Raw genomic sequence first — 14858 nt, forward strand, 5'->3', positions numbered from 1 at the left:
AGCAGGTAAGTGTGTGGCAGGAGAGTGGCATTTACAAGGTAGTCAGGAAATGGGAGAAGCACGGGGACAACACTCATCTTCCTGCTCCATTGCCCCAGGCAAAATCAGGGACTTTTCCGCCTTGATTTCATCTTCCTCCTTTCCCAGTAGCCCCTCCAGGGCCACTCCGAAGGTAAGGACAAAAATATACCCCCTGTAATGATTCAGTGGAAGGAATACTGGGCTCAGAATGAAAAGACCGGGGTTTGAGTCCTGTGTTTGTCACCAGCTGTGTGACTTTAGCAAATTACCCAACCTCTCTGTGTCTCAGTTTCCGCATCTCTGTGATGGGCATCGCTAGGCCAGTTCCATGGGCTGCTGTAGAGATTAACAGCAGGATATAGGTTAAAAGGCTTTGTAAATTGTAAGCAATTTTACTAACATAAAGTGTTTTTATTTTGTTGTCTGAAAGTTAGAGGAGCCAGTTTGGACACTATCCAATGTCTGTGAGCATCTTCAATTCTTGTTCTCTGTGGCCTAAGAAAATGGAAATTCACGTTGGACTTGAAGCACATTTGGCATAAAGACTAGGAAAATGGTCCACTCTTTCCACAGATATTGAGTCCCAGCTCATAATTTGTGCGAGAGATGGGAATTCAAAGACAGAGAAGCCACAATCCTGGCCTTTTGTAAACAGATGGATGAGTAAATGAAGTCCCAGCCCGGCACCTGCAGGTTACAGCCTTGGCTCTGGGTCTCCATGCCTCTTTTTGCCAAGGGGTGTGGCTAACTGTCCGAGAACTGTGTGGGAACAAATGGGTGAAAGCCTGCAGGTCGCAGAGAATCCATGCACAGGTGTCCGACAAAGCCGTTAGAAGGTTGCACAGAGCCTGGCTGAGACTGGCTGTTCTCCTCGGGGAATTTTCAGGAAGCTTTGAAGTGCCGCCAGGGCAAGGGAGGCTGCCCCATCCTGGAGGTGCATTCACTTGTAATTTACTCCTCCACGTGGGCTCTGGAGCGCCAGTCTCATAAATACATCACCCACGCAGCCCTGCCCTGTGTTAAGGGAAGATGGACAGAGGAAGGGGGGGCCCGGGGGGAGGAGTCCCTAAATTAAGAAGGTCCCTGGGAGTAACTGGCCTACAGACACGACTGAGTCCCCCCAGTTTCTCTCCTTGAAGCATAAATATTTCCAACTAAGATCACAGACTCCCTTGTCATAAAAATCAATGAAACCACAAGGGAAAATGACCTCCCGCTTGACTGCACCAGAGCTATCTCAAACCAAGTCATTTCCCCTCCCACAGGGGCCAGTGTGCTGGGGCTCAGGGATTGACATCTACCCTCGCTGCTGAGAAGGTGAGGTGGAGAGGAAACCAGGTGGATGAGGTTCGTGCCCGTCTTGTTTTCCTTGCTACCTTTTGTGATGGCTTTGGAGCAACTCCTGTGGCAACAGGAGACTTTCCCCTGGGTCCAAACTCCAGCTCCTCTGATTACTGGCTGGCTGTCTTTGGGCAAAGTGGAAGCTCATCCCAATGTCCTCATCTAGTAAGAAGAAGATGATGACGTATGGTCTGCCTACTCCACAGGGGAGGTGACAGATCAAGAAATCTGTCTATGCAAATGCTTTGGAAGCCATAAACCTCTGGATAAATAACAGGTTTTATTAATAAAAGATAAAAGTGCCAAACTTCGGCTGTACCTATTAGAACTCCTTATGCTGCAAGTCACAGAAAACCTAATTCAAACTGGCTTAAACCACATGGGGGTATTTTGGCTTCCATAACTGAAAGGGGCTGAGGGGGGATGGATACAGGTGAGATTTAGATTCAAACAGTGTCACCAAGGGCCAGAGCCTCCCCATCTCCCACAGTGACTACAGCCCCCATATCTTAACAAGATGCCATCCAGAGGAAGGGTGGTCCTCTTTCCAGCAACTTTTGTTGAAGAGAGATGGGAGAGAGGAGTGAGGGACCCTTCTCTTTCCAGACATTTCATTGGCTCTCTTTAAAGGATAAGATATGCTGATTGGCTGATGAGGATCAAGGCCCATCCCTGGATATGGGGGCAGGATCATGATGCCAATCAAACCACATTTGGAGGAGTTATTTTATCAGAAGAGTGAGTGGATGCTGAGTTGCAAAAACAATCTATCGAGTACAGTCCGCCCCCTTCGCCTACTCAATATCCACACTCACCCATAGCCCCATAAATATGCCTTCAAATACACCCACTCTTTACACAAATACAAGCAACCTCTTTTCCTGAAAGGACAAGCCAGTCTGGTTCTCCGGAACAGAAACTCATAAATGGAATTCGTGTGGTCCTGTGTGGTCCAGTGAGACTAAATGGTAAATTGAATCACTGTCATGCACTCAGTAAACAGTAATGGAGAGACCAGGGTAACGCAGTACAGGAAACAACTCTCGGTCTCACCTACCCACAGCCCATGTCATTTCTACCAGAAATCACACGGATATCCTGCCCCAGCAGCAAGTATCTATCTCCCACAGTCCTGGCCTCTGGAAGACTCCCCTTTGCCCTTTGCCCTCTGTGGCTCCTGCTCATCTCTTTGGGAAAATGTCTTCCATGAATTGTCCTTCATGGACCATATGACATGTGCATCATGGAGGATGGCCCTTCTCGGGGATGCAGTGTTTTAGTGGCTCACTTCCTATGATGTGAGTTTAGGCGCCTGGAGATCAATCTCACAGACCACTGTGGGCCAAGTTCGAGCCTTCTGTGGCAAGATGACGCCCTTAAAAAGTTAACGGGATCCCACTTTATCCGCTTCTGGCTAATGCCATGGTTAGTAATGACAGTCAGAGATCTTCTTTTACTTTTGAATGGATCAGGTTCAGTTTAATCTGCTCTTTCTTGGAAGACCTTGCTGAAGAAGTTATCAGCATACTCCAAAATTTGAAATTTTTGTTACAATATCCTTTCATCTTAAAGCCTTGGGAAGCACACAGTCTGAATCTCAAGGCTTAAGAGGCAACAGGTTAACCAGCTGTTTACTCTGACTTGAAAAAGAATTACTAACTTCTCCTATCAGTTCTTTCCCTTCACCCACATGCCTCTGCTTAGCCTTGCAACATCCCACTTCTGGCATTAGATTTATCTGTTAGGAATCTCTTGGTTGCAACTCAAACTAACTTGGGCAGAAAAGAAATTTAATGTGGGGGGCTAGAGAATTGAAGGAGACCAGTAAGCATGGTTGGGAAACCTCAGCAATGATCCCCTTGGAAGAGCTGCCAGGTCAGTGCTTAAGGCACTGCAGCCAATCCCTGCTTATTTATTTGCCCTCTGCTCAAAATTCCAATCCCAGGAAAGGAATGTCAGATTGGTCAAGCTTGGGTCACCTGTCCACCTCATGGCTAGGAGTAGGTAGGACCTATCAGACTCTGTTTGGTGCAGAAGAGATGATTCCAATAAAGGAAACTAGGGTGCTGTTAGGGAGAAGCGATGCAGAGAAGTCCAAATCCTGCAAACTCCCTGTGCCTAGCAACGTTGATCATATGGCACTGTGGCTGCTATTCCAATTCAGTCCTGGCAGGTGGATCAAAATGAGAACAAGTTGGATATGACGCTTAGAGGAAACCAAATGGCAGTTAGGTGAATGCCAAGGACAGTGAGTGCTCCCAACCAACACTTGTCCTTTGATGTCATCTTCAGGGACAAAATCTCACTTACTCAGGCTCTTAGGGGTTAAAATGTAACAAAACAAAAACATGTTTTAACTGATGTCTGTTTGTTCATTGCCGATATTCGTATCTAAGGAACAAATACAAATGTACCTGGCTGTCAGCATATGATATAAGCTCAGAAGCTAGTGATTTACTCTTCTTATTCACTCATTTAATCAATCATTTAATAAATATTTATTAAGCAGTTTCTTAATCCTGGGCGCTATCTAGGAGCTAAGGAGATATGAACGTGGATGACATAGTCTCTGTCCTCAGAGGCTTAATACTACTTGTGGTTGATACAAGCAGCAGTAATACTTCGGTCTATTGGAAGCAATGGTTCAATGTGAAGGCTCTGAAGTCAGACATAGAAAAGTGCAGCACTGGGTTTAAATCCCGGCCATGTGATCTTGGGTAAGTTACTTAAGCTTCCAAACCTCAGTTTTCTCATTTCTATAATGGGGATAATAATAGTTCCTAATTCAAAGGGTTATTATTCTCCTCCAATTGATTAATAGACTCAATGTAATCCCAATCAAATCCCAGTGTATTTTTTAAATGGAAATTGATAAACACAATGAGTCTGAAATATATATTAAATACAAAGGGTCAAGAAGAGCCAGGACAATCTTGAAGAACAGAGCAGGAAGGATCAGATTTTCATATCACAGGCCCTGTTGTAAGGCTACAGTAACTCAGACTGTGTGATATTTTGGCCCAAGAATAGACAAATAGACTAATAGAATAGTCTAGAACCAGACCAACACATATAGGTCACTTAATTTATTAATTTATGACAAACACAGACAGTACTGCAGAACAGTGGGGAGAGTTTTTTTTAATAACAATATTCTTTGTGTCTGGCTTATTTCATTTAGCATAATGTCTTCAAGTTTCATCCATATTGTAGTCTATGTCAGAGTTTCATTCCTTCTTAAGGCTGAATAATATTTCATTGTACATATATATATTTTGTTTATTCATTCATTGGTTGATGGACATTTAGGTTGTTTACCTTTGGGGTATTATGAATAATATTGCTTTGAACTCTGGTATATAAATATCTGCTCAAGTTCCTGCTTTCAATTTTTTTGAGTATATATTCTGAAGTGAACTTGCTGGACCATATGCTAATTTCACGTTTAATTTTTTTGAGGAACTGCCATCCATTTTCCATGGCGGCTGCATCATTTTACATTCTTGTCAGCATTGCACAAAGTTTCCAATTTCTCATCATCTTTGCCAACACTTATTCTCTAGCTTTGTTTGTTTTTGTTTTTGATAATGGCCATCCTAATGGATATGGTCCAATTTCTAAATTTACTTACTGTACTTCTAAATAAGTGTCTCACTTCAGCTCATCATAGTCACTGGTCACTATCCTATGAAATTTAACAATTAACATTTAATGGGTGCATGTCATAGGCACTGAACTGAGTAATTTATTATCTTATTTAATCCCCACAGTGATTCTTTGGCAAACTTTTAACTGAAAAATAACATATATAAAGGAAAGTGCACAAATCATAAGTGTGCACTTATGATTGATGCACAATCATAAGATTGATGAGTTTTCACAAAGTGAATACAGTGATGTAACCAGAACCTAGATCTAAAGCTAAAACATTACCATCATCCCAGGATTCCCCTTGGTGCTCTCTCCCAGTTTTACCCAGTCCCCCACTGCCCACCCACCCCCAAAGAAAGCAATGAGAATTAATACATTGACTTTTAGAAACCCATGGATTAGTTTTGCCTGTTTTTGAATTTTATAAATGGAATCATAGAATACAAATTCTGTTGTGTATTGCTTCTTTTCCTAAGTATATGTTAAGAGATTCATTCATGTTTCACACATAATAATAGTTCACTTATTCTCTGTTAACCTAAAACAATAAAATAGCTAGTTATTTAACCAGCATAACAGGTTTATTCAGGAGCAGCAAAGAATGGCAATTTGGGACATGCAACTATGGCAGACCACAAGCAAATCCAATAAAGCCAAGCAGAGGAAACTCTTTTATAGAGGAGAAAGGAGAATTTGGGAGGGGCTGTTATAAACAAAAAGTCCATTGGTGGAAACTGGGAGTTGGAAGTATAATGGCTTTTCATTGGCTGGGTTCTGACAGCTCTCATTGGCTGAGCTATTGCCAGTCAAAGAGAAAACCTTTCTCTTGCTGGTGGTAGTAAAGTAGTATCACTTCCTGCTAGAGATGCAAAATACATCTCTTCCTGTTGGATCTGTATTGAGGTGGAGAGGTACATATGTGAAGCCTCCCCTTCTGACCTCCTGATCCCATTTTTGTGAGGTTTTCCTTTATTAATTTTCACATCTTATTGCTAAATAGTATTCAAATTTATAATTATATCACAATTTATTTATCCATGCTACTGTTGAGGGAGTATTTGGTAGTTTCCCATCTTTTGGTAGTTTCCCATCTTAGGCTATTACTAATAGTTCTGCTGTGAACATTCTTTTGGTAAATATCTTTTGATGAACATCATCAAAACATATGTACACACAATTCTATTGGGTATTTATCTACCACTGAAACCGCTAAATCATAGGATATGCATATGTTTAGCTTTAGGGCTACTTCCAAAGGGGTTGATAAATACAGATATCTACCATAGAATATGAGAGGCTGAGAAGCTCTAAACACTTGCTCACATTAGGTATCATTTCTCTTTTCCATTGTAGCCATTTTGGTGAATGCTATGGCCTGAATGTTTGTGGCTTCCTCAAATCCTCATGTTGAAACCTAATCTCCAATGGGATGGCACTTATAGATGTGGCCTTTAGGAAGTGATTAGGTCATGAGGGCAGAGTCCTCATGAATGGAATTAAAGGCCCCAGAGAGATTCTTTATCTCTTCTAGCTGGGGGGGTCACAGCTAGAAAGCACAGTCTGTGGACCAGAAAGTGGGTCCTTATCAAACACTAAATCTGTGCCTAGACTGTGGGACTTTGCAGCCTCCGGAACTGTGAGAAAAACATTTCTGTGGTTTATCAGCCACTTAGTCTATGGCATTTTGTTACAGCAACCCAAATAGACTAAGACTGTATACATAGTGGCATTGCTTTATGTTTTTAATTTGCATTTATTTGATGAACAGTGAAATTGAGCCTGATTGTCATATATGTGTGGGCCACTTGGATATCTTCCTTTGTGCAGTATCTGTTCTTTTGCCTATTTTTCTATTGATTTGTCTTCTCTCATTAAATATGAAAGTTCTTGGTATAGTCTAAAAATGAGTCCTTTTTTATATTGCGTATTGCAAATATCTTTTTCTCACTTGCCTTTTCTCTCTTGTAACTATGTCTTTTGATGAGGTCAGGTTTTAAATTTAGTCCAATTTATTGTTTTATTTTAATGGTTAAAACCTTCCATGTACCTCTTTAAAAATCTTTCATCTTCCAAGGTCATGAAGACATTTTATGTTTCATTCTAGAATATTTTATCAGTTTTTCTTTTACATTTAGATGTATAAGTCATCTCAATAAATTTTTGTGTCTTGCATGAAATAGAAATTTGAGATTCATTTTTTTCCCAATTGAATTACATTGCAAATTGAGCCTAGTCCAAATATTAATTCCTTTCTGAAATATGTCTACAGAATACTAGTTAGAATTAGCTGATCAATTAACGTTTAAAAATTAATTTGCTAGATCTTTTTTGCGCATCTAGTATTTGCTAGTTTAGCTTGGTTGGTAAGGAAAGCCCTCTCAGAGCTGACACTTGAGCTCAGACCTGAGTAATGAAACAATTAAAGTGGAGCTGGGAAAAAAAAAATTCCCGGAAGAGGAAACGAGTCAGTAGGTAGGTCAAAGCTTGATGTGTTCAAGGCACCTGACAGGAAGGCTGGTAAGGCTGAAATACAATGTTCAAGAGAGAGAAGCACGCGATCATTCTTTCAAATGTGAGATCACAGGAGAGGGAACCAGACTGGCATCTCCAAGGGACAAGGGAGCAGTGTCCACAAAAGTGCTGAGGGCAATCCTCTCTGTCAAGAGTGAGGGCACAATCTAGACATCTCAGGCTCACAAGAACTCAAATTTTCCCTAGAAAGCAAGCTTTCTTGGGACTTTCACACGGTGGTCTACTCCTGCATGGCGAGGACAAGAAGAGGATGCCAGGGGCTGACCCGGAAGACCGAGGAGGGCGCACAGCTGTGAGAGCAGCGCACCTCCCCCTGGGAAGACTGCGCAGGCCATGGCAGGCTTGGAAGAGGTTTGTGAGTATTTTTTGCTTCTGCCTGTGCCCCTTCCAATCCCTGCTCCACAAGTGTTGCTTGGGTAAACTTTGCAGAATTTGAGGTTTACCTTCTCCCCTCAGTTTAAAATCCTCCAATGGTTCCCCATAAATCTCAGAATCAAATCCAACTTTCAGTGTGATGGGAAGGTCCCTTTGCTGTTGGCCCCCGCCTGTCTCTCACCGCTCTGGATGGCGGCTCACACCCTCTGCGACCTTTTAGGGACTTCTTACAGCTGTGGGCCATTCCGGAGCTTTTGTGCCTGCTGCTCTCTCTTTGCAAGGAAACTCTTCTTCCGCTCTTTTCCCTGGTAGAGGCTTCCTTATTTTTCAAACCTCATTATCTTGGGGGGCACGTCCTTGGCCACCTTGTGCGCCCCTCCTCCCCACTTCTGGTTTCAGTCTCTTGGTTTTACCCCGGATTTCTCTGTGTTACTCACCTCTGGTACCAATCTGTGTCTATTTAATTGTTTATTTATTCTCTGTTCTCCTCACTAGATAATTATCTCCTTTTGAGAATAGTAGAATATTTTCGTCGTGGTCGAAGTTTCCAGAATGGCTTCTCTGTCGTCATCCTGCTTAGGTTAAAATTTCTGCCACATCGCTTGCTCTGCTGTCTCAGGAACTCCGAGTCTCGGTTTCCTCACTTGCAAAGCAATGTGGTCTTTTTGCCTGTAGCACCTGGCACAGAGAAGGCACTCAGGAAGGTGTGTGGAATGAATCCCAGCTGATAGGCAGAGTTCCGGGGTGGGAACCTCTCAGGAAGGGAGGGAGGATAACTCTCTCCAGTCAATCTTTTTCTTTTCCTGCTTTATTTTTTTTTTAGGGCTGCACCCACGTCTGTGACCTACACCACAGCTCACAGCAACGCTGGATCCTTCACCCACTAAGTGAGGCCAGGGATCCAACCCGAAACCTCACGGTTCCGAGTCAGACTCATTTCCGCTGCGCCACGATGGGAACTCCCACTCTGGTCAATCTTGATTCCTCCCCTCCCAAGGAGGAGCGCTCAGCCTCCTCTCCAGGACCATTAGGCCCTGGGGGTTGTGAGGAAAATCTCAAAAATCCAGCTTGTTTTTTGTTCATCCTTATCCACGTGTTGACCTAAGGAATTCAGGATATCTCAGAGAGCAAAAATTTTCCAAATATGTCACTGTCTGACTATTCTGATGAGGCTGTATAAATACGGTGTTACCTTCGGACCCAAATTTCCCTCCACATGGATGTCTTAATGAAGGACCACCAGGAGGAGGCAAAGGCATCAGGAACCCATTCTGCAGATGGAAGACCTCACGATCTTCTCCAAGATCCCCAGAGCCCATGAACTCATATAAGTTGTCACGTATCTGCAAGAGGAGGTCCCTGGCTCCCAGGGGTCCCTTCTCCAAAAGTGAATATTCTCTTTTTATTCTTGTGGTGGAAGCAGCGTCCGCATAGGACTTCTCTACTCTGAGTTTCTAGAAGCAAGAGAGTTGACCCACCTCAATGTAGTCACAAGATCTGTAGGAGAGTCCATTACGGATTGTGAGCTGGTACATAGCAACATTACAACAGCCAAAACAACCAACTCAAATGCCCATCAGTGCATAAACAGATAAACAACATGAATGCAGAAAAAGGAATGAAGTACTGACACGCTCCAACATGGGTGAACCCTGAGGACATTATGCGAAGTCAAAGAAGCCAGACACAAAAGACCACATATTATATGATTCCACTTAGATGAAATGTCCAGAGCAGGCCAATTTCTAGAGTTAGAGAGTAGATTAATGGTTGCTTAGGGCTGGTGGGGACAGTTGGGAGAAATGGTGCCATGGCTGCTAATGGGTAGGGGGGTTCTTTTTGGGGTGAAAATGTTCTAATATTGATTGTGGTGATGGTTGCACAACTCGGTGAATATACTAAAAACTATTGAATTGCACACTTTAAATATGACTTGTATACCAATAAAGTTGTTAAAAAGAATAGATCTAGAAAAGAGTTGGGGGGGTGAGGAAAAAAGAATTGCTTTTGCTATCTAAGTGTTTTCCCATGTTATCTAGTCCTGCAAACAGTCACCTTGCAGGAGAAGAAGAAAGCTCTTAACAGTGGGTTTAAGACAAATGTCTGATCATTAACCCTTCCTCCCCCACCTCAGCAGAGAATAGTCAGATATCAGAGTAGGCTGTAGCTGGGTAGCCTTTAAGACTCACTTTTGCAAACTCTGAGCTTCTCTATTTCCTTCTTTCTTCTTCTCCTTAGGGACTCAACTGTCATATGGGGAGACCAAGTGGACCAGAGCTTGGCTTACAGAACTGGGACAACCAGTCTGTCTGGAAAGTTCCTTGGGTGCAGCACTGATTCTGGGGACTTCAAGTGCATGTTGAATCATGTGCTTGTCAAATTCAAGGTTGCCCTGCAGCTTTTCTCTCTGCAGGATGCTGGTCCCTTCCTGGAGAAAGCTTGTGGTCAAGAAGGGAGATTGGCCAATTTGTGTCAAGAAAGAGCTCAGGGATGCAGGTCAAGTTCCTGCTTTCTTCTCGATGAGGTATTCAACTTGAGGCTGGCCAAGGGATGTCAGCTATGGAGGTATGGCCCTAACCTTTTCACGTATGCCACCAAATTCAACATGTAAAACAAACAACCGATGCCATTCTCTGTCAAACTGCACACTGAGATTGTACCCCTCAAAGCAACGTGGGTCCAATTTACTCTAAGAGCTACAAGACATAGGGTAAGGCCACACTCAAGCCATTGCCAAAGGAAGCAACAGAGTCTGCTGGAGTATTCCAGAACTTTGCCTTGATTAAGACAGATGTAGTGGGGCAGAAACAGCTGGATACATATACTCATGCGGGGCAAACCAGGGTTAACCATTAGTACTTTAGCTCCTGAAGACAGTGTCACAGTATGGTTGTCAGGGTAATAAATGCTGGCTGGTTTCACATTACTTTGAGTCTCTTGATCCACTCAAATATGCCACCAAAAATTCTAGTTTTGACAAAGCCGAGAGCCACAGATTACCTACTTATTCCCTAAAGTCCCCCTCTGATTAAGATCATCAGGTAAAATACTGGACCCCCAGTTAAATTTGAATTTGAGAGAAACAAGTAGATTTTTAGTGTGAGCATGCCCCATGTAATAATGTTTATGTGAAATTCAAATTTAATTGGGATTTTTTTTTTTTCAGGACTGCACCCTCGACATATGGAGGTTCCCAGGCTAGGGGCTGGATTGGAGCTGTAGCCACTGGCCTATGCCACAGCAACGCAGGATGCAAAATCACGGCAACACTGGGTCCTTAACCCACCGAGCGAGGCCAGGGATCCAACCTGCGCCCTCACGGGATGCTAGTCAGATTCGTTTCCACTGAGCCACCACAGGAACTCCAAAGTCTTCTACTTTTTATTTGCTAAATTTGGCAACCTTACCTCTGATTTCCTTCTAGTCACCACATAATGATAAATGCAGCCCCACCTCAGGGCCAACATCTTGTAATGTGCGCCACCTAGTGGTACATGAACAACGAGGAAACCAAGAAACAACTTGAAAACAGGAATCCAGAAAACCGACAAGGAACAACTAACTACGCTTTACTTTTTAAAATTCTTTAAAAATTTTTTTTTTCTTTTGACTTACTCTTTTGGATGTGGTGTCTGTAATCCTATCAACAGCTTTGCATGTCCAGCGACTATCTGAAATCCCTGGTAAATCAGCCAGTGTTGAAGCAGCAACTCTCACTGGGCTGAGGCCTTGCCTCCTCCATGAACACCTGAAGGCAAATACACAGCCTTGTCCTTGATCTGTTGCGGCTGCTAACATTCCTAGTAGTTGCTTTACAATAAGCACGTGGCATCCAGCCACATCGCTCAAGTACAACAAATGTCAGGCTGGTGCAATTTTATTAAACACAACCAGGCCTGTAGGGAGACTTGAGGAAGTTTGCTGTTTCACCAAGAGGGTATCGGCTAAGTGCCAGAGGGAACTGGCCCCATCCAATGGGCTGCTGGCAGCACATTGCAATCACCTGAGTGTTTTTAAAATTACCAGTTCCAGTGCCTCCCCCTCCTCTCTTCCCTTTTCCTCCTTCCCCCTCCCCCTCCTTCTCTTTTTTTCCTTCTGTTTAAATTGTGTGAGTTTATACCTCCAAGTAGTATTACTTTCTAAAGTAGTGCAGCAGGCAGAACTGAAGACAATAAGAGATGGGCACTGAAACTGGACTTCACATTTTTTCTTTTCTTTTTAGGGCGGCACCCTCAGCATATGGAGGGTCCCAGGCTAGGGGTGGAAACAGAGCTACAGCTGCTGGCCTATGCCACAGCCACAGCCACGCCAGATCCGAGCCGTGTCTGCAACCTACACCCCAGCTCATGGCAGTGCCGGGTCCCTGACCCACTGAGCGAGGCCAGGGATCGAACCTGCATCCTCACGGATACTAGTAGGGTTCGTTACCGCTGAGCCACGACAGGAACGCCTTCGCTGGAAAACTTGAGATGTTTTACGGACATAGTCTCATCCTCAGCATATCCACTGAGGCCATCTCTGTGTTCTTTAGTTTTACAGAGAGGGCTGAAAGCTAGAGGTGCTTCCCTGTCTCCAATTCAGTTTCTGTGGTTCTGTGATTTCATAACAGATACCCATTATGAGATGGTATAGAAACGCCATTGGCACTTTAGCCCAGGTGAAAATTCTGAAGCTCAGTTTGTTCTTTGAATAGGTTTTAGAATAAACTGGAGGGTGAGAGAGAGTTTGGGGATGGAAATTTAATTTCAAATACTCTCCAAATTGACAAGGCGTCTCTATAGTTACCACAGTAATAATGATGAAAACAAATACCTGCAATTTCTGGAGGATCTCTTATTGGCCAGACATTGATCAGGATGCTTCACACATATTATCCTTTTGAACTCAGAGCAACCCAGGTGGCCAGGGACTACATCCCCATATCACACACGAGCAGACTGAAGCGCAGGATTTGCCGCTCCTAAGAGGACACAGGTGGTGAGCGGCATGGCTGTTTTTCACACCCAGCTTTGTCTGACTGCAAAGCCTTTGCTCTTCCTGCTCTGATATCCTGCCAAGACTGCAATGCATAGTTCTGCAGATTTCTTTCTCCTCTGGGCTCGGGCTTGTGATGGAGAGTCCTCTGCCAAGTCACTCACATGTCAATGACACTTCATTGCCAGTCTCAGCCACCCAGCATTATAAGGCCCTTGAAACCAGACTTTAAAAAATATTCACTTCCTTTTGGCTGTCTCAAGAAGTCAAAAAGCAGTTTCCATTTCTTAAGACACTTACCTCTGGGTAGCTCACCTCGGGGGGGGGGGGCTTACTGGGGCTTTGGTGATGATATTAAATCCTCTCTAAGGCTCTATGGAGCCCTCCTTGGAAGGAGGAATAGGAAAACAAACCACGATTTGTGAAAGGAATAGAGGAGCTATACCGACCCAGAAACCGTCTTTCAGAACCAATCCATTGCTCATGTTTTAAGGTCCCTCACGCTATCACCTCCTCCGGGAAACCTTCGGGGACCCACTCCCTCGACTTTGGCCCTGGCTCTGTTCTCCTTCTCACACTCCGCGGTTAGACATTTTGTGGGAGTGTGTGCACTCACACCTCTTTCTTGAGACAGCGAGCTCCCTGGGCGGAGCAGAGTGGGTCCAGACTGGCTCAGCTTCTGCACTGAGTCTGGAGTATCCAAAAGGATGGGGTCCCGGGGAGCAGAGTAGGCAGTGTGTTGGAAGGAGGTGCCCCTGCTGGACTCTACTTGGGGAGTCAGGATCGCCTGGATTAGCCACTGGGGAAGGCTTTGAAAATCTTTGTGGCGTTGTGGTACGGTCAGCCTTGTCCATGTCACATGTCACAGCCTGTGGTTTCTCTGGACCCCTTTAGCTCCTCCTCTGGGACCTATAACTGTCATAGGACTTGACACACTCAACCTTTCATTCAGCAAGTACTTCTTGAGAGCCTCTTAGGACCGGGCACTGTGCAGGGTGCTGGGAGACAATGGTAAATAAAATTATCAAATAAAACTCCTGCCCCCATGGACCTAACAGACACAGGGGAAAGGCTCATACTCACCTGGACCAAACTGTCTCCCCAGTACACCGGGAGCTGCCTCAAGGTACAGATTAGGTGGTATTTACTTTTAACGTTTTCATTTTATTTTACTTTTTAGTTTATTATGGAATTCACACACCATAAAACACACCCTTTTAAAGTGGACAGTTGAGTGGTTTTAGCATATCCACAAGGCTGTGTAAGCATCACCACTACCCAGCAGCAGAACATCTCATCCTCCTGGCAGTGAGCCCCGTGCCCATTAGCAATCCCCTGCCATTCCCTTCTCCCAGTCTCTGGAAAATGCGAATCTCCTCTCTGTCCTGCGGGTCTGCCCTTTCCAGGCTTTTCATGTAAATGAAAAGGGATCATGCAATAACGTGGTCTTCTGGAGTTCCTGTCATGGCTCAGCGGAAACGAATCTGACTAGCATCCATGAGGACACAGGTTCTATCCCTGGCCTCGCTCAGTGGGTTAAGGATCCTGTGTTGCCATGAGCTGGGGTGTAGGTCGCAAACGTGGCTCGGATCCTGTGTTGCTGTGGCTGTGGTGTAGGCTGGCAGCTGTAACTCTGATGCAACCCCTAGCCTGGGAACTTCCCTATGCCTCGGGTGCAGCCCTGAAAAGACAATAATAACAATAATGATAATAATAATAATGTGGTCTTCTGTGTCTGGCTTTCACTTAGGGTGCTGGTTCCAAGGTTCATCCACGTAGTGGCATGCATCAGAGCTCTATCCCTTTTTATGGTCAAGAATATACCACCTTCTGCTTACACAACCATCGGGGGCTGGATGGTTACAGTTACTTCTGCCGTCTGCACCTGAGTCTCCCGCCCTGGTCTCGCTCTCTCCTGCCTCGCCCTCCTCCATCCCTCCCCCACCGCCTCCCGGTTCCTGCTC

General features: G+C 44.4%; 1 long non-coding RNA gene across 1 annotated transcript in view; it reads right to left on the minus strand.

The window, feature by feature from the left end:
• The window catches only part of LOC110256042, a 67606-nt gene extending 53195 nt beyond the window's left edge, over positions 1 to 14411 (minus strand). Inside the window, exons 1-2 of the long non-coding RNA XR_002337219.1 lie at positions 12733 to 14411; positions 11536 to 11668 (exon numbers count right to left, since the gene is read on the minus strand). This is a non-coding gene — a long non-coding RNA (uncharacterized LOC110256042). The remainder of the gene's footprint in view (positions 1 to 11535; positions 11669 to 12732) is intronic.

The sequence above is a fragment of the Sus scrofa genome, chromosome 12 (assembly GCF_000003025.6).
Source record: "Sus scrofa isolate TJ Tabasco breed Duroc chromosome 12, Sscrofa11.1, whole genome shotgun sequence".
In the NCBI taxonomy this organism is placed as follows: domain Eukaryota; kingdom Metazoa; phylum Chordata; class Mammalia; order Artiodactyla; family Suidae; genus Sus; species Sus scrofa.